The 19,448-nt window shown below is 63.8% G+C and overlaps 1 protein-coding gene across 7 annotated transcripts in view; it reads left to right on the top strand.

The window, feature by feature from the left end:
* The first annotated feature begins 2,482 nt into the window (after nt 1-2,482).
* ATP2B4 (ATPase plasma membrane Ca2+ transporting 4) overlaps nt 2,483-19,448 on the top strand; it is a 52,166-nt gene continuing 35,200 nt past the window's right edge. For 3 of the 7 annotated variants that reach the window (XM_039565102.1, XM_039565097.1, XM_039565103.1), the window contains exon 1: nt 2,483-2,641. The gene's annotated coding sequence lies outside the window, so the exon portion shown is untranslated. Of the gene's footprint in view, nt 2,642-7,820; nt 7,965-14,659; nt 14,684-18,186; nt 18,416-18,581; nt 18,606-19,448 lie in introns of those variants that run through there. The other 4 variants (XM_039565098.1, XM_039565101.1, XM_039565099.1 and 1 more) reach the window with 4 other exon arrangements.

Here is a 19,448-nt window from a genome sequence, read left to right as displayed (position 1 = left end):
CATCCTGTCCCCACTCTCACCCCAAATCCATCCTGTCCCACTGCCACCCCAAATCCAGCCTGCCCTACTGCCACCCCAAATCCAGCCTGTCCCCACTACCATCCCAAATCCATCCTGTCCCACTGCCACCCCAAATCCATCCTGTCCCCACTCTCACCCCAAATCCAGCCTGCCCTACTGCCACCCCAAATCCATCCTGTGGCTGAAGGGGAGTGGCAGCACGGCGGGCAGGCTCCTGGGAAGCAGGGACACACACAGAGGGTCTTCAGAGTGTCCCAAAATACTCCCTGAAGGAATTTTCCCCGGTCCGCAGCGTGTGGGGACAGCTCGGGGCCAGTTTGGAGGGGATGCTCCCGCTCCTGCCAGGATTTTCCCTTTTCCTCCACGTGCTTCTCCTTAAACGTGGCCTGGAAGGGGCTCCGGGGCTGGTCATGGCTCTGTTCAGCAATCGCTGCCTGTCACTGCACGGGAATAACATTTCCCACACGGATTTTGGCCGCTCCCTCCCTCAGCCACCGCCCCGGGTGGAAAACCTGCTTTTCCCACTTTCAACCCCAATCCAGGAGCCCGAGGAGGCTGCAAATTCCCGGCGTTGCCGAGCTGCCCTGCTCACACGGCTTCCCTGAGGCAGGAAGGCTGATTTCCTTCCAGGAGCCGGGATCCAGATGGTCAGAGATGCCTTCCAAGCTCCCAGAACCCGTTGGAAAAGGCTCTTACGTCTCAATAGCAGTTTTGCATCCCGGCCCGTTGGAAGCGGTGCCTGCCAGCTGCTCCAACACCTCTTTCCCAAGGTGTTCCAAGCTGGTCATGGAGAACCAGTCTGGTCAGGGCTGTCTGACTTTGGTGGAGGGATAAAATCCCTGTGTTTGTGTTTATTCCCGTTTTTTATGTCAGGCGAACGTGGAGCTGTTCAATGGAAGAGGCCTGAGTTTGGTTTTTGAGGCTCAACCTTTGGCCTTGTCATGAGAATCTCCAGGCCTAAAATGTTTTATTTTCAGAAGGAATAACCCCGTGAACTCCCCAGGAAGATGCTGAGGAGGAATTCCCAGCCCAGGGCGTTTTCCTCCCCTCAAAGCAAAGCTCAGGGCCAGGTTGTGCTCCAAAGGACGCGGAGAGGGAATTAAATCCACAGGTGACTTCAAACAACATTCCCTGCTCCAAAACAACCCGTGGATCAGCTCACCTGAGCGGGAAAGTCCATCCCGGTGAGCTGAGGGAGGGATTTTGCTGGAAAATGGAAAGGAGGAATTCCCAGGGCGAAGGGCTCCGTATCCAGGCCCGGCTCCCAGCCTGGGAGCGCTCAGGAATGTGGAATTGTGAAATTCTGGAGGTGCAGGCCCTCAAGGGGGGAAAAAATCCGTTCGGAGCGCTAATGAGGGGCTAATGAGGGGCTGTGCCCGTACGGGTGTTCCACTGGTTTAACTGGAACCGCTGCGAGCCCAAACTGGGCCCGCGGGGGGGGATTTAAGGTGCCCCCTCCCAGCCCTGCTGGGCCCTGCCCCGAGGCCACTGCTTTGGGAATGATGGCCACCGCTTTGGGAATGATGGCCACCGCTTTGGGAATGATGGCCACTGCTTTGCTTTCCCATCCGTGCTTTGGGAACGATGCCATGGGGGCTTTTATCCCGGTTCCTTTAAAAAAAGGGGTGAGGGTGGGATCTGGAATGGGGGGGGGGGGTTGGTCATGCTGGACCCTCGTGGATCTCAGGGTGCCAGCACCCCCCAAGTGTCCCATGAGGGGACAGCCACTCTCGGGGGGGCCAGACTGAACCCCAAAACCACTTTAACCCCACAAAGAACCCCAATTTTCCACAGGTCCCGGTGCTCCTTCTGCCTCCCCCACATCCGGAGTGGGGAGGGGTTGGGGCACGAGGGTGCCCTCGCTTTTTTTGGGGTGCCCACACTGCTCTGGGGATGGGTCTGCACACTGCCCAGGGGTCCACACCCCACTCTGACCGTGGGGGTCCCCACATTGACCGGGGGTGTCCCCACACTTTTTGGGGGTGCACACCCCACTCTGCCCTAGGGGTGACCCCACATTGCTCAGGGGGGTCTCCACACTGCTTGGGGGTGCATGGGGCTGCCCGTGGGGGTCCCCACACTTTTTGGGGCTGAACTCCCAATCTTTCGGGGGGGGGGATCCCCACATTGTCCGGGGTGTCCCCACACTTTTTGGGCTGCACACCCCACTCTGCCCACAGAGGTCCCCGCATTGCCTAGGGGTGGATGGGGCTGCTCGAGGGGGTCCCCACCCTAACTGAGGGTCCCCACCTTGCCCGCGGGTGTCCCCACCCTTTTCAGGCGTGCACCCCCCACTCTGCCCGTGAGGTCCTGCCCCTGTTTTGGGGTTCTCCTCCCGCGCTGGGAGGTTCACCCCGTTCCTTTCGCCGTCCCCCTTAAGCAGCCGTCGGGGCGTGCAGCCACCTTAAGGGAGCCCCTCCCCCGGCGGGCTGGGACGAGCCCTCCCCCTCCTTGCCCCGCCGTCCCCTCCCTCGCCGGCCCGGCCCCGCACGGCCCCGCACGGCACGGGGGGTTGCCATGACAAGCATTTTCTCCCGCTAGCTCCGGGACCGTTCCCCCTCCATCCCATGGCCAGTCGCGGGGGCTCCGCCGCCAGCCGGGCGCCGTGGGACCGGAGCCGGTGAGTGAGCGGGGGGACCCCGGCAGCGCCGCACACGGGGGTCCCGCGGGGGGTTGAGGTGCTGGGGGGGGGGGGACACACACGGGAGTGGCGTGGGGCGGTCTCGGAGGGGGTTCTTTGTAGGGGCGGCGGGCGCGGGTGGGTGGGAGCATCGCTGCCACCGCTCTGCCGGGGCGGGTGGGGCGCTGGCAGCGGGGATTTCACCCGCCCCGCTCCGTCCCAGTGCAGCAGGTGGGATGGGGGAAGGGGGCTTGGCGTGGGTCCCTAGAGCATGGGGGGGGGGCTCGGCGTGGGACCCCCGATCTCAATCCACGTGGGAGAGGGGTGGGGTGATGGGCTGAGCGCGGTCCGGCCGCTCTGGGGTGTGTGGGGGGGGGGGGGGCTGCGGGGCGTGCAGCCCCCAAACCATCTTGTGGGGGGTAACTCCGGCAGCCCCCCGGTATTTGGGGTGGGGGGAACGCTCCGGTCGGATCCTACAACTTGTTGCCTGCCCTTGAGGCGGGGGAGGGGGCGGGCGCGGGGTTCCCGCTCGCGCGTGTTGCTGGATTTTTGGGAGGCAGCGAGTTGTGGCATTGCGGGGAGGAGGAGGAGGATGATGGAGGAAGGAAGAGGCGGGGGAAGGGGAGGGGGGCTTGCGGCAGCCCAAGGACAGAGCGGGGAAGGTGCTGCGTGGGTGGGTTTGGGGTGGATTTTTCCCCACCCGTGGGGCAGCAGGGGGGGCTCTGCTCCCTGCCTGGAGTGGGGTGACTCGGGTGGGGTGGGTGGGATGCAGTGGGGAGGGTGGGATGCAGCGGGGAGGTGCGTGGGGGTTGCCCACGCCAGGGCTGGGCACGTCCCCCTCCTGCCTGCACCAATCCAGCTGGGCAGAGCCACGGCAGAAAACAGGAGTGGGGAGGCGGAAAATAAATTAAAAAATAAATCAGGAAATCTATAGGAAAGCCGGCCAGGCTCTGGCCTCGTCCGCCTCCTCCTGCCTCTACCCCCAGCGCTTTCCCTGCATCCCAGCCCCGGCTCTGGAGCCTCCCAGCATCCCTGGCCTGGCTCGGTGGGTCCGTGCCCCCCGTGGGCTGCCCGGCGGCGGGGGCGGGGGGGGCTGTGCGGAGCTGGGTGGTCCCTCCCTGCTTCGCCAGAGGCGAGTGGAGATGTTGGGAGGGGAGGAGGGACAATAGGTTATTGTGCTCTTATCTCTGGAGACCTGAGCTTGGGTGGGGGTTTGCATTGCGAAGCTCAAACCAGTGCAGCCAGTTTCTGCCCGTGGCCGTGGACGGGCAGCCCTGGACGTGGGTGGACGGGCAGGAGCCGAGGGCAGCGAGCTGGGGTGGAGGTGAGTGCTCGGAGCTCGCCACGGGGCACGCAGAGCCGTCCTGGGGCCGGGGGACACCGAGCTGAGCCCCCCCAACCCAAACCCCCCTCGGGCTGCGTGGTCAAGGCAGGGGCTGCACCGCTGCCTGCGCCCTGCCTGGCTCCAGACACTGCCCTCAATCTTTCGCTTCTCTGAGCACTGAAACGCACCTAAATTATTAAATCATGAGCGAGAGAGGCTGACGCCCCCGCGCTCCGCCAGCCCCACCCCGCCGCTCCCCGGGGATCCCTCCCCAGCCCGGGCTTCCCTCCCCGGCTGCCCCCTCGGGTGACCTCCCCCCCTCGGAATCCCACCCGTGCGCTGGCTGCTGGCTCAGGGGGGCTGCAGGTGCCCCTCGTATGTGGGGGGTGGAGGACCCTCCTTCAATGGTGGGCGCTGGGTGGGCTTGGGGGCTTCCCAAATTCCACGCTGTGACTCCGTCCGGCCGGGCTGGATTGACGTGGATACGCGGATCGCCGTGGCACGGGGAAGGTGCCAGTGCCGGGATGGTGCAGGTGGAGCTGGGAAGTGCCCAGGGCGGGCAGGAGGCAGCGCTTCCCCGTTCCTCCCCTCGCACCGCGCATTCCCCGCGGGCTCCGGCCCCGTTCCACCCTGGGCCGCCGGCGGGGCCGTGCCTGCCGCTCCCCGTGCGAGCCCCGGCTCCTTCCCTGCCTCCTTCCCGGCTGGAAAAGCGCTGGGAAGTGCTGGAGCGCTTGCAGGTAGAGAGGTTTGAGAGGGCGCAGGCTGTTGTTGGGTGTTGGTTTCTTTTTTTTTTTTTTTATCTTTTTTTTTTTTTTTTTTTTTTGTTTTCGCTTGCGATGATGACGGAGGGAATTCCCTGCGCTGCCGGCTCGCCGCTCGCGTGCCGTGGGTCCGCATCTCTTCCCGAGGGATCTGTCGCTGTCACCCGAGCCTTGCAGCCTCCGGAGCCGGGAGCCGCCGAGCCCGAGCCCCCAGGCAGAGGCCGGGCAGGGCGGGGGCAGCCGAAGGATGGCACAGGTCCTTGGGCAGGATGAGTAAGAGCAGGGAGGGACGGCTGCTCCTCTTCACTATTGTTCAGCAGTCGAAAGAGCCGGGGTGGAGCTGAGCCTGGAGTTTCCCCTTGTCCCCAAGCCCTGAGAGACAGGGAGTCCTTCCCTGCCTGCCCCCTGCTCCTTCCCTGCCCTCCCTTCGCCGGGGCCGCGGATTCACCGCGCGTTCCCAGCTCCTCTCTCGGGTTGTGGTTTTGGTTGGCTTTTTTTTTTTTTTTTCCTTTTCCTGTTTTCTCCTCCCTGCTAGGCCACGAGCGGAGTTTTCCCGCAGTGGCCACAGGCGCCCGTTCCAGCAGCGCGGGATGGAGCCTGCGGGGACTCGGGGACTCAAATCCCTGCGGTGCGGGGCACTTGCGGCCGCCGCCCGCTTGCTGCTGCTGCTGCTGCTCCCCGCGCAGGGCCCAGGGCTGGCAGCTCTGGCTTCCTCCTCGCCCACGGCTCCTCCCCGCCGGGCAGGGCTGCGCCGTGCTGGGAAAGGAGCCAGCGGAAAACCTGGGGTGAAAGCCCGGAGATCCCGCTGGGCTCCGGGAGCGGTTGGGGCAGGGACGTGGAGCCCAGGGAGGGATGCTCGGTGTGGCTGTGGAAATGGGATGCAGGTCCTTTGGGAAGTGACCAGTGATGAGAGTGCCCATGGCAGAGGGATGCAGGTCCTTTGGGAAGTGACCAGTGATGAGAGTGCCCATGGCAGAGGGATGCAGGTCCTTTGGGAAGTGACCAGTGATGAGAGTGCCCATGGCAGAGGGATGCAGGTCCTTTGGGAAGTGACCAGTGATGAGAGTGACCATGGCAGAGGGATGCAGGTCCTTTGGGAAGTGACCAGTGAGGAGAGTGCCCATGGCAGAGGGATGCAGGTCCTTTGGGAAGTGACCAGTGAGGAGAGTGCCCATGGCAGAGGGATGCAGGTCCTTTGGGAAGTGACCGATGGTCAGTGTGACCATGGCAAAGGGATGCAGGTCCTTAGATGGGGATGTGGCCAATGGTCAGTATGACCACAGCAGTGGGATGCAGGTCCGTTGGGAAGTGACCAGTGCTCGGTATGACCACAGCAATGGGATGCAGGCCCTTAGATGGAAAGTGGCCACTGCAGCACAAGCGGTGCCACTTCCCTGGTGGTCCCCACCTCCCCTGGCTTGCTGGGAACTCCAGGATCAGGGGATGCTGCTGGATGCCTGCAGCATTCCCGGTAAGGAATGGCTGTTCTGGCACACCCGTGGGGATCTGGTGTGCAGAGGAGGAGATAAATCAGTGGGGGCGAGCTGGGAATTTGAACCCATCCCTCTCCCCCTCGTGCTGTGCTGGGTGGGAACAGGGATCCAATGGGTGGTGCTGGTGCTGGAGATGCTCCTGGAGGAAGCAGCGTTGATGGCAGAGGGTGGCAGAGCTGTCCCCAGCCTCCCTCGTCTCCACTTTGGTGCAGGCAGAGGTGACCAGCGGGGGGACAGGGACAGGCAGGTGACAGGATCCTGCCCAGCCCAGAGCTCCCCACTGGTTTTCCCAGTGCCACTGGGACAGGGAATGTGTTTTGGGGTGCGGGGCCAGCCTTGGGGTCCCTGGGAGCAGTCGGGTGACAGGCACGTTCCCTGTCACCTCCTGCCAGCGCCGAGGCCGAGCTAATGAACCCTGTGACTTTGATGTTTTAATTAGTTGCTCTTGGCTTTAATGCATGGCGATTATAGAGTTTCCATGTACTTATAAACCCTGCCCCTCTGCTGGATCATTAGGAAAAGGGAAAAGAGACAGAAGGGAAGCCTGGATAGGGACAGGAGGGAAGCTTAAGCCCTGCAGAGCAAATGACACCCGCTGGGGCGTCACCCACCCGGCTGGTGACTCCTTTAAACCGCTAATTAAGCACCTCAAATCCTGGGAGAGCTCTCTGTGAGTAACAGCTGAGCTCAGAGTCCTCCTGCATTTGTGAGCTTCGGGGAGGGGTGTCGGATTTGAACGTGGGAAGCCGATGCACAGCCCTGGAATCAGGAGCTGGGGCTGTGGGATTCCCTTTTGGGCCGGCCCTGCTCTCTCCAGGGCAGCCAGGCCACTGCAGCCCAGGCCGGTGGTGAGGGACATGGGGATCCTGGTGGGATGCTGAGTGCTCCTGGGCAGCTTCCCTGGGATTTCTGGGCTTCTGGATCATGGCATCAAATCCTAAATGGGGACCTAAACAGGGACCAGGAGGGTGCAGGCTGGGGAGGGGACACACAGCTGGGACACCAGCAGCCCTCTGCCCAAATCCCGCAGCTTCGGAGCGCGGGAAGGGACGTGGGAAGGATCATCCAGTGCCACAGGGAGAGCTCCTGGCCTCGGGAATCCCTTCCTTCCCTGCGGCACGAGGGGCTGTGGCAGCCCCTGGGGCCACACCAGCGCCCCACTGCAGAGCCCCGGCCTGTCCCCTGCCACCCCCGCCCACTGCGGCCACCCGGGGCCGGGCTCTGGCGTGTCCCCAACGGGGGGAACTCCTGCCCAGGGCGGCGGCAGCAGCAGCCAAGGGGAAGCTTGGGCCAAGTGTCCGCGTTTTGTGCTGACGGGGAAACTTTTCCTTCGACGCTTCCACGGCCGGGATGAGTCGGCAGCTGGGGCTGAGCCGAGCGGGGTGCCGGGGGCGAGAACCAGCCGCGATTTTCCCATTCCGTGCCGGATCCCTGCGTTTTCCTGCCGCCGAGGCAGCCGTGGGCTGCGGGAAGAAGCAGCGAGCTGCGGCTGAGCCCGGGCAGAGCGCGTAGGAGTCCCCACCCGGAAGAGTTTGTCCGGCGGGGCCGGGGCAGGGAGGAATCCGATCCCTCCTTTTCCCAGGCTGGGATCCCAGCGCGCTTGGCTTCTCCTCCGTGGCCTTGGCCGGCTCCCCGCTGCCGAACCCCCTCCAGCGTGGGTCTGGCCCCCCGCTCCTCCCGCCGGGCCGGGAAGGGTCCCGCAGCAGCGATTCCCGACATCTCCTCTTTGTCTGCGGCTCGCAAAGGTCAGCCCTGCCTCGCTCCGTTAAGGAGCTGTAAATAATCCCGCTGCTTGTGCCGCGGGGCCGGCTCCAGGGCTGAGCCCAGCATCCTCCTCCTCCTGCCCGGGCCCAGGAGCCGTGCCAGGGGAGGTGATGCCAGCCCCGGGGGGGACGCAGCGCTGCAGAGCCGGGGGCAGCGGGGTGCGGGGGGCCCGGGGCTCTCGCTGCCGGGGGGGAAAGCGGCGTGTCCCATGCCAAGGGCAAGAGTCGGGATGGCTGCTCCCGGCTCCTGCCTTCTCCAGGCTAAAAATAAGCCGCTGGCCCTCACCGTGCTGCCTCTGCTGGGTCTGGGGGGGCTGGCGGTGGGCAGGGGGTGAATGCAGGCGCCGGGGGGAGCGCGGGGCAGCGCAGCCCCGCGGGGCGGTGGCAGGGCCTGTGTGGGGTTGGAAGTGACCTTTGCTCTTTGAGCATCGGGGTCGGTGATCAGATTTGCAGGTCCGGGCTCGGATTTCGGGCAGAAGGTGTCTGATTTTCAAAGATGCTAATTAAGGACCCTGCTGCGGCAGCTGGAGCTTTACTGTCCCTTCGCCACCCCCGGGAGGTGCCCGTGGCCCCTGGAATGCCCTCGGCTTTTCGCTTCTCGCCTTTTGTTCCTGCCTGGGAATGCTGATGCCTAGCCTCTGCGGGGCTCCAGCCTTTCCAGAGGCTTGGTGGCGTGGCCTTCGTGGCATTCCAGCTCCTTGCCTCTCTTCCCACCTTCTCGCCAGCTTCTTAAAAATAACCCCGTGTTGCTGGAGCGCTGCTGGGGGCACATCCCGGGATCCAGTGGGAAAGCTGTTTTCCTGCTCCTGCCATCCCACAGGCAGCCCAGTGACACTGGGATGAGCGAGGAGATGGCTCCATCCTCCAGCGTTGTCCCCTCTCATCCTTGTTCGGTCAAAGCCCCCTGATTTTGGGATGAGCCGGGGGAAATGGGATGGCTCCGAGCGGGATCTGCCGGCTGTGGAATTCGTGTGGCACCTGCACAGCTCAGCCCGGCTGCGTCCCAATCCCCGCCGTGACGGATCGCTGCAGCTGGCAGCCGGCAGCGCATGGTGCCGAGAGCTTCCCGGAGCTTCCCGCTCCAGAGGGGCTTCCTGCCGGAGCCGGGCACGTGGCCGTGCCAGCAGCACGGATCTGGCACAGCCTCGGTGACGGGGACATGCCTGGGGGTGACCCGGGCTGGGAGGGAGCTTGTGCTCCGGCGTGAACCTGAGTTAAACATTATTCCTGCCTCTGGAGCAAGGGAGGGATTAGTGCAAGGATGGAGAGCTCCGTGCAAGGAAGGGGATTGCAGGGAAATGAGGGCAGGCTGGATTTGTGGCCGTGCCGGCAGCTGGGAATGCCAGGGTGGTGCTGGAGGAGCCCCGGGATGGTTGGAGCGAGGCTGGAATCGCACCTGGCAAGCGTGGCAGTGCGGGTGGCAGCCTCTGGAGCAGCAGGAAAGCTGGAATGACAACCGGGATTTATCCCGATGGCACAGGCCTGCCTGCTGAATCAGCTGTGGGGAGCTGGGATCAGAAACTTGGCCGGGCTGGGAGAAGCTGGGAAGCGTGGCTGGGATCTTTCCTGGGTGTCCCGGTGCAGACGTGGCTCTGAGTCACCACATCCTGCCTGGGAAAGGTTTGGGTCCCCGCACTTCCATCGGAGCAGCCAGGCAGGGCTCTGGGATGGGCCCTTGGAGGGTCCTGCTGGATTCCTTGTGGGAGCAAGGCCGTGCTCATCCCTAGAGATAAATCTGTGGGGCTGGGGGCCGCAAAGCCCCGTGTCCAGGCTGGAGCTGGGAGAGGGTGAAGCTCCACATCCTGCATTTTCCAGTGTGACTGGTGCTGGCTATTTTTAGTTGTCCAAATTAAGCTCGCCTTAAATGCTGTCTTTTGAGGTTTCTCTGAGGGAGGAGGCCTGCAGTGGTGTTATTTCCCCAGTGACGGATTGCTCTCCAATCTGACCCCAGCTGGACTGGCCAAAAAAACTAAGGGAAGGAGCAAAGCTGTGGCTGGGAAGCGTCTCCTCCCCGCCCGAGGGTGTTTCCCGAGTCAGCAGGAGATTTCCCAGGGAAAGGGGGGGGGAAAGGAAGGAGAAAGCAAACAGCCGAGCCCTGCTCGCATCCCCATGGGGAAATCCAGCTGGAAAAGCTCATCCCGCTACCTGCTCCGGCATCCCCGGGGTGTGCCGTGCCCCTGGTGTTCCACGGGGTGTTAAATCCATGGATTTCTCATCCCAGCGGCGTTTTGGATTTACTGGAGTGTGCTGGGTGCTGGCTGGGGCTCCTGGAGGAGGTGGAAAAGGCTGGAGCCACGGGCAGGGTGCTGAGGTGTTGCTCCCCGTTTTGGGGGAAGCTTATCCAGAGGGGGCTGTCCTGGTATCCAGCGGATTCTCCAGGTGCAGCCGATCCCATGGGCCCGGCTCTGCTGAGCCCAAACCCATCCACGCCGTGCGCCAGCTCCGTATCCCCCGCTGGATTCTGCTGTGCCGGCTCCTGACCCGCTGCCTTCCATCCCTTCCCATTCCTCGCTTCCCTCCTTGGCATTGTTTTCCCACCTCTCCCCATCCCTGGATGCGCTCCGTGCCTGTCTCGCCTCACCGGGCACCCGCTGGAGCATCCCACGCCTGGAGCCGGCTGCAGGAATGGCCTTTCCTCCTCCTCTCTCCCGTCCCTGCCCGCAGCAGCCGGGTGTTTCCGTGCAGGTCAGCAGCCAGGGGATCCTCCGGCTCCTGCAGTCGGACGTGAAATGCATCGAATCCCGGGAAGATGCTGCAGATGGAATTTCTGCAGCGCCCGGAGGAGGGAGGGATGGGGCTGTGTGGCCCCAAGGGCAGGCACGGCCCGGAGCGAGGAGCTGGAAGTGTTTCCTGGCGCTTCCACGCGCGGGACTGTCCCTTTTCCCTCTGGAAAGGACAATGAGGGAGCCTCCCTTCCTCCTGCCGCTCCCCCGGCCGCAGCTGCCTGCGCAGCCCGGCCGCGTTGTGTCCCCGTCCCCGGGACCTTGCTGGGATCTGTCCCCTCTCGAGATGATGCTTCAGGCACAGGATCGCTGGGAAGGGACCCAGGAAAAGCCAGCAGGGAGCAGAGGGATTTTCCCAAATCTCAGCACCCTCACCTGGGGCCTCCTCACTTCCCAGACAGTGCTGGAGCACCCCAGTCCAAGCTGCCACCCTGCATTCCCACTATCCTCATTATTCCGGGAGCAAACTCACTGCCCAGCCCCTGCCTGGGCTCCGTGGAAGGTGCACAGGCTGATGGAGAGGGAGGGGAAGGCCCCCGATCCTGCAGGGAAAATGCAGGAGCCAAGATCTTGGGCGTGGGGGCGATTCCGGCGGGCAGAGCAATCCCGGTGGGACAGCTGGGCCGCAGGGGGAATCCTGCCCGTGCGAAGCCCTGGCATGGCGGGTGGGATCGGCATTTTTCCAGCGGGGTGGGAAGCAGGAATCACCACCCCGAGGTGCGGCCACGCTGGGCTGCGGCGTCCAAGGGGATCCCTCGCTGTATTCCTGGGATCCCTCACTGCATTCCCACAGATCCTGCACTGTATTCCCGTGGATCCCGTGCTGTATTCCCACAGATCCCTCGCTGCATTCCCGCAGATCCCGGACTGTATTTCTGGGATCCCACACTGTATTCCCATGGATCCCATGCTGTATTCCCGCAGATCCCTTGCTGTGTTCCTGGGATCCCTCCCTGCATTCCCATAGATCCCACACTGTATTCCCATGGATCCCGTGCTGTATTCCCGCAGATCCCTCCCTGTATTCCCACAGATCCCTCCCTGCATTCCCACAGATCCCACACTGTATTCCCACAGATCCCTCCCTGCATTCCCACAGATCCCACACTGCATTCCCATGGATCCCGTGCTGTATTCCCGCAGATCACTCTCTCCGTCGGCCTCTGGCGCCGCTCCCTGCCAGCGCAGCGCCCCTAACACCCGGATTTTCCCGGTAATCTGGGCCCTATCGCTGCTAAAGCCGCAATTATCCCGGGATTAGCGCTGGTGCTTAGAGACCCACCTGGGTCCGTGCCGGCAGGGCAGGGCCGTGCCAGAGCTCCCACGGCTCCGGCTCTGGCCAGGACACAGTGGCCGGTGGCTGCTGTCACCTCGGGTGACCCCAGGGCTGCTTTGTCCCTCTCCTTTGGAGGCTGGGCAGAGGCTGCGGGGTTTTGGGGGGGTGTTGCTTGCGGGGTGAGCACCCCCCGGCAGCGCCGTGTCCTTGTCCCCGCTGTGTCACGTCCTGGCTCTGGAACTCAACCTGAGCTTGGCATCCAAGGCCAGGGTGGACGGGGCTTGGAGCGCCCTGGGATAGGGGAAAGTGTCCCTTCCCATGGAATGGGATGAGCTTTAGGGTCTCTTCCATCCCGAACATTCTGGGATTCCATCTCGGTGTCATTGTAGGTGTTTTTTCTTGTTTTTTAGGGATGGGGGATGACCTGGAGCACCCCGAGCTGGCATTTATGGCACAAAGGGCTCTGGCAAAGCCTGGCTCGGGGCTGGAAGGCCCCATCCCTCCTTGCAGAAATGTGGGAGGTGTGCTGGCACTGGAGGGAAGGGATATCCCAGTTTGCCGGGGTTACTGGTGCAGCTGGGAGGCTCTGGGGCCTTGGGAGGAGGGAACCTATGGGGTTGGACGGGGCACAAACAGGATGGCAGGTCAGGACTGTGCCAGGAGCCCCAGGCTGTGGGGCAGGGGTGTGGTGGTGGGGCTGGGAATGACTGACAGGGCTGGGAATGATTGACAGGGCCAGGAATGATTGACAGGGCTGGGAATGACTGACAGGGCCGGGAATGACTGACAGGGCTGGGAATGACAGCCCAACGCTCTGTGGTTCCAGACGGGGGTGACTGCGCTGTGGCAGCAGGACAAAGCCCAGTTTTATGGAGCAAAATCGCCCCATGCAGTTGGGAGCAATGCCCGTGATGAGGATGAGGATGATGGTGGTGCCTGTCCCCAACTCGGCGACTTTTCAATATTAATCAGCACTTAATTAAAGCACGCTAACGGTTTTTAATTGCCCTGAGCCCCGGGACAGGCCCCGGTAACCGGGAGTGTGGTGCCCGCTCTGGATTACAGCAGTGCCTGGCGCTGGTGGGAAGCCCAGCTCGAACAAAGCGCCTCTGAAAAGCACAATCCAGGGTTTTTCCAAGGGTTTTTTCCATCCCCCTGGACGCGGGAAGAGAGAGTTTCCCCAAAACACCGGTGGGATTCAGCTGGGAGCAGCAGGGCCGGGCTGCCAGTGTGGGGTGAGACCCTGTGGGTCACCCCTGAGTGGGTGGGTGCTCGGGATGGGTGCCCAGGATGGTGCCCCTTCCCTTCCAGCCTCTCCCACCCACCCTGGCATCCCTCGCCGTGCCTTCCTGGCGTTTCCCACCCCCCAGCCCCGCTCTCAGATTTGCTTTCGTGTTTCTTTTCCAAGCCGATTCCTGCTGTTTACTGAAATCCTCGCCTCTCCCGCCTCGGGGAGGGGGGTGGGGACAGGGGAGGAGGGCCCTGGGAGGCTCCCGGGGGGGGGGGGTGAATGTGCCCTCTCCCACCTCATCCCGCTTTATCCCTCCCCGTGCTCTCCTGGCCCATCTGGCTCTTCCCTCCTATTTATTTTCCATATTTTCCACGCTCCCATTCGCCTCTCCCGCCTGGATTTTTTTTTTTTTTTTTTTTTGGGGGGGGGGGGGATCTCCACGCTACCACCACGGGGCTTTTTTTTGTTTGTTTGTTCATTTGTTTTGTCGGGTTTTTTTGTTGTTGTTGCTGCTTTTTTCCCCGTATTTTTCTCGGCGAGGGTCTGGATTTGGGGATGGGTTTGGTTGTTGGTTTTTTTTTTTTCCCCCCCTCCACCTCTGGGATAAAAATCGCCTTTCGCCGCACTCTCCCTCCTCGCCTGGCTCCCTTTAATTAGACTCCTTACTGCATGGAACAGTTCGCAGTTATATATGGAAAACAGCCCACACTTTCCCAGGAGCGGGGCATGTTGGGAAGGGAAACGGGAGCAGCCGGCGCGCTCTTCCCTGAGAGCCGCGTGTGTTTTTCCTATCGCTTTTCCCGACTTTATTTTTTAACCCTTTGCAGCAGCGAAAGGGGCTCGCAGCCTTTTTTTTTTTTTTTTTTTTTGAAATTTTATTTGATTTTTTTTCTTCTCCTAACCCTCCCCACCCCGCCCCATCCCTTGGTGCCGCCTCGCCGCTGTAGTTTGGAAAAATCCCCCGCTCGGCTCGTGCTTTTTGGATGGGAAAAGATGGATTTGCAGCCGGAGGAGCGTGGAGAGAGGGATCCGAGCTAGCTGGCATCGCTGGAGTTACCCGGTGCCCGTCAGGGATGTGATCCAGAGCGGGAATTCTCGGAGCGGAGGCGATCTCGGAGCAGGGACACCCATCCCGTCCCCCTCCCCGGCTCACGTGGTGGCGGTGGCAGGAGGGGCATCGCTGTCCCCGGCCCTTCCCCGTGTCCCCAGGGCTGCAGCCACCCTCGGCATCTGGCTGCCGGATCGCCCTTCCCGCTCTGGAATTGCTGGGATTCCCCCACAGCGCATCCCAGCTTCGGGGGATCCCCCGCTCTCCCAATTTCCCTGTGCTCTCCAACCGGCTCCGCCTCTCCTGCCTCAGTTTCCCCTCCGCCCGCTGTGATCCAGAGGGGGATTTTTGGGGAGGGATTCCACGGGATTCTTCACGGAATAGGGAAGAGGAAGCGGCTCCCGGCGGTGCTCCGGTGACAAGGTGAGCCACCAGGTGCTCCCCGCTGTCCCGGGGTGTCCCGGGCACCCCGAAACCCATGGGCTGCCCCTCTTCTCTTCCTGCCTTCCCCAAGCAGCCGATGCTTCTCCTGGCTGCTGCTGGAGGAAGTGACGAGACCTATTTTCAGCCCCCAGGGATCTTTGGGGTAGGAATCCCCTGTCCCTGTGTAATCCTGCTAAAAATACCGTGCCCGTGTCCGCGTGTCCTGCCTGGTGGCTCTCCCGTCCCCCAGAGCGTTGTTTTGCCTCTCAGACTCCCCTCTGCTCTGCGTTGGGCCTGGCCCGCTGGGTTTGACTTTATTTAAGCCCAGCTTAAAATTCCTGCGCTTTCTGAACGGGATGTGGGAAAGCGGGAGTGGGGATTGGTGGGGTGGGAGAGGGATGGGGCTGAGCTCAGATGAGCTGTGCTCATCCCACTGCTCCTGAGCTGCCCCATCCCACGGGAGAGCTGGGAATGGCTGGAGCATCCCTGCCCTGGGCTGGCAGCAAGGGCTGGGCCAGGCTCTGCCCGAGCTCCAGCCAAAATCCCAGCGGATCCCGCTGGCCGTGCCCGGGAACAGCTCCGGGGCTCTGTGGGGCAGAGAGCGCCCGTCCCTCCTGGCAGAGCTCCGGGCTCTTCCCATCCTGCCCTTGGCACCATCCTGGGCTTGGATCCCGGCCCCGTGGCCTCTCCTCCGGCCTGGCCAGCACGGACACTGCTCCCAGCCGTGCTCCGGGCTCTCCTGCTCCTCAGGGGCCTCCTGGTAGCGCATCCAAGAGCTGGGGGATGCAGCATCTCCCTGGGAATGGGACCCCCAGCTGCCCGTCCTGCCGGGATTCCTGGTGTCACCTCCCTCCTGTCCAGGTGTGCCGGGAGCTGGGAGGATCCAGGTTGCTCGGACAGGGCTGGGATGTGGCCACAGCTCCGTGTCCATCCTGGTGGTGCTGCCGGATCAGCCCCAGGGGCTGCTTTGCTGCCCTGTTTTTATCCTCCAGTCCCGCTCTGCAGTTCCAAGCTGCCCAAATCCCAGAGCTCTGCTTTGGAGTCGCCCGTGGCTGTAAATCAGCACTAAGCCAAGCCCAGGATGGGTCTGGAGGTGGGAGAAGAGGTCGTGGGGGCAGCGGGGTGGGAGCTGCTGCCCTGGACACCTCCCTGGAGCAGATTTAACCAGAGGAAAGGGAAGAGAGGAGTAAAGGGTCACCCACTGTGTGCCAGCTGGTGCCAAATCACTCAGATTTGGGTTTGGTGGGTTCCTGGTGCTGCCAGGCTGGGAAGAACCCATTTCCTGGTTCTGAATGGGATGGAGAAGGAGTGAACAAAGCCTCGTGCCGGGATCCAGGACAACCATGCCAGCCTGGCAGCACCAAGGCTCTGCCACGTGTCACCTCAGCAGGGACAGGTACCTGGCGGAGGGGACAGAGGGGATGCCCGGGGGATGCTGTGCCCCTGCAGAGGGTGAGGCCTGCAGGTGTTTGGCGCTGCAGGAGAGACTGGGATTGCTCCCTGTCCTCCTGCATACCTCGTAAAGCACAAAAGAATAATGAGAGGAGCTGCGCTGATTTAGTGCAGGCGCCGCCAGAGAAATACCAAGGCCTTAGATGGAAACATTCCCCCTGACAGCTCGCCTGGAGCTCCCTGCTTTTCCTTTGCTTCCACCCCCCCGAAATTCCTGGGCCGCTGCACCCTGAGGCGCGGGGAAGCCCCAGCCGGGGGCGAGGGCAGATTCCTGAGCCCCCGGCACCGCGGCTCCGGCAGCTGCGCCGGTGGCTTTGGCACGTGGATGCGACGCTTTTGGAGGCCTGGGCAGCAGGAGCTGGGGCTGGCACAGCCCCTGGTGGCAGCAGGCTCGGGGCTGTGGGTTTAGGGGCTCAGGGATGCAGATTTTGGGGCTGAGGACTGCAGGATTTGGGGAGCCGCGTCCTGGAGCGCCGCATCCACGCGAAGGCCGTGCCTGGCGTTCCGCCTCCAGCCTCTTCCCTGCCCTTCGCAGGAGTTAATTGCTGCCTTGGGCACGCCAAAACCCAGCAGCTTTCCAACGTCAATTAGCAGGAGGCAAAACAGGAGCAAAATGGGAGCCAGGGCAGCTGGAATGAGCGGGGTGGTGGTGGCCGCGTGAGTGCCCCTCGGAGTGGCCGGTGGCATTTGGGGGGAATGTCACCTCTTCCTGCTTTTTCCTTGTGCCTTCCCCGTGACCTTGGCCCTGCTGCCATCGCTCCTCTCGTTCCCACCGCCTGGCAGGAGGAAGGAGAGGAGGAGGAGGAGGATGGTGTGACACAGCCAGGGGTGGGACAATGCTCTGGTGGCTTCCCCACCCGTGGTGTCACCTGCGTGGGGACGAGGGTCCGCGGCCAAGGGGGTGACAGCCGGTTTGGGGACAGGCCCCCAGCCTTGTGGCCTGCACGTGGCTGGCACCGGGAATTGTGCGCCTGGCACGGCCGCGTGGGAGCGAATACTATGGGACTGTGCCACCCGTGGGCACCGCCGCGATTCCTGCGCCGCCAGGAGCGGGGTGCTGGTGACACCAGCGGCTCCTTGGTGACAGCGGGTGGCACGCTGAGCCTGGGGATGCGGTGGCTCGTGGCGTGTCCCCTCACTCGTCCCCAGCCCCGCGGTGCGGACGGGGAGGTGCGGAGGAGCCGGCCCCGCGTGGGAGTTGGGAATTGTCACTCGTGGGAGTTGGGAATTGTCACTCGCCGGGACCCGCGGGGCTGCGGGACGAGGGGAGCCTGCCCTGCCCTGCCCTTCCCTGCCCTCCCTGCCCTGCCGTGCCCGCGGTGCTGCTGCGGGGGCTGGCGAGGAGCAGCCCCGAGCGCCTGATCCCGATCCCAACAGCGAATTCCCGCTGGAGGTGTCATTCCTGGGCCGCAGCACCGGCCCCGCGCCCTGGGCTCAGCCCCTGCTCCGTGACTGGTTTGTCACTGGCTTTGTCACTGGCTTTGTCACTCGGCTGGTGACTCGGTCAGTGACTCGGTTTCCCTGGCACAGCGCTGCTGCTGCCGCGCTCCGCGAGGCCCCAGCGCTTCCTGGGCGTTTTCCCGATCCTTTTCCAGCTGCGATGCCCGCGGGGGGGACGCGTTTATTCCCCCGACTCGTACAGGATTCAGGCTGGGAGCTCCTTCCCCCTCTGCACCGCGAGGGAACGAGGGGGTCTGGCCGTCACTGGCTTCCCCCCCCCGTGCCGGGGTTTGGCTCTGGAGTGTCCCCAGGTGTGGCGGGGGTGGCACCGGGGCCGTTCGGCGCTGCCGGGTGCGGGGGGAGCCCCTCCGGGCAGGGAAATGTCGCTGTCCCCTCCCCTGGCGCGCTCGCCGGAGGAAGCGGATGCTGCGGTGGGAGGAGGCACCCGGAGTGCCGCGGGTGCCACAGGTGCCTGTCCCCGGGAGCCCCGGGCGGCCACCGCTTCTGCTTTCGCCACCCGGGGCAAGGAGCGGGGCGAGGGGACGCCAGCGTGACCGGGGGTGAAGGGGACAGATCCTGCTGAGCTGGACGGATGCTGGCGCAGGGTCCGTGAGTGGCCGGAGGGCTCTGTCCGGGCTGTCGCAGCCTCGCCTTGTCCCCTCTGCCTCTCCGTGGCACCGCGGGATGGAGGCTCTGGCACCGTGACCTTCGCTGCCCTTCCCACCTCCGCCACCCTGCCCCTCCTCCCTTGGTGGCTGCCGCGGGAGAAGCTCTTCATCCCCAGGGTGACAACCCTCGCCGGGATGTCCCCTGACCCTCAGAGCCAGCTCCGAGCATGAGGTTTGTCACCCTGAGCCACTGCCTTGTCTCCTGGCCGCCGCAGGAGGTGACACCCCCGACGTGTCGCCTGCGGGTGGCCTCGCGGGGCGCCCGGCGCCGGAGGGGTTAAGCAGGGAAGGCTTCCCCTGCCAGGGGTGTTGCTGGGAACAGGCAGGAGCGGGAGCGGGAGCCATCTGCACATTGCGATTTGGTGAGTGTGCAGGGGAGGGGCCCCCGGCCGGGCTTCGGGGTGCTGGGGCCGCCCCGCTGCCCGCGGTGCGGGGTTGGGGGGGGGTTGGGGACCCCATAAAATCCCCTATAAAAGCCCCATAAAATCCCCCAAGAGCCGCTGTCAGCGCGGGCCGGGCGCCGCGTGCTCCACGTGGCCGGGTGTCCGTGTCCGGCGTGGGGCACGGACCCGGCTCGGACCCGCTGGGGCCGGCGTGGGGGTCGCTGCCCTCCCTGTGCCCCCTCCCCCGTGGCTCTCCGTGCCCTGCCTGTCCCCAAGGCTGTCACCTGTTGGAATGGGGCACCAGAGTTGTGCCCAGCTCCCAGCACAGCAGCCCCCCTGGTCCCACATTCCCCACTGGGAAGGTGTCTCCTCCCTCTCCGAGGGGTTCCAAGGGGGTCTGGGCCCCTCCCCGAGCCCCTCCCCCGCTGGCGGCAGCACCCGATGTGGCTCTCCCGGTGATTTCCTCCCTGGATTCAGCCATTCCAGGGGATTTTCCTCTCCCTCTCCCCTCCCGGCACCGCTCCCACGTGGGTGCAGGCTCCCAGCAGCCCGGCGGGGTCCGTGGGGTGGGCAGGGAGAGCGCTGCGGCCTCTCCAGGGACGATTCCCAGCCGGCAGGGCAGGGAAAGGTGCCCCAGGCCCGTTTTTCCTGCTTTAATTGGCTACTTTGGCTCTTGGAGTCTGTGTGTCCGTCTGGAGATCTGTCCCTGCAGCCTCCCTCATCCCACTGCAGACTCAGCTTCGGATTCCCAACGAGAAAAACCTCAAACCCGAGCCGAGGAAGGGTAATTTTGAGGGAGTTGGTTTGAATTTTATTTTTTTC

This window comes from Corvus cornix, chromosome 26, assembly GCF_000738735.6.
Source record: "Corvus cornix cornix isolate S_Up_H32 chromosome 26, ASM73873v5, whole genome shotgun sequence".
Taxonomy (NCBI): Eukaryota; Metazoa; Chordata; class Aves; order Passeriformes; family Corvidae; genus Corvus; species Corvus cornix.
This window is presented reverse-complemented; position numbering and strand designations above follow the sequence as displayed.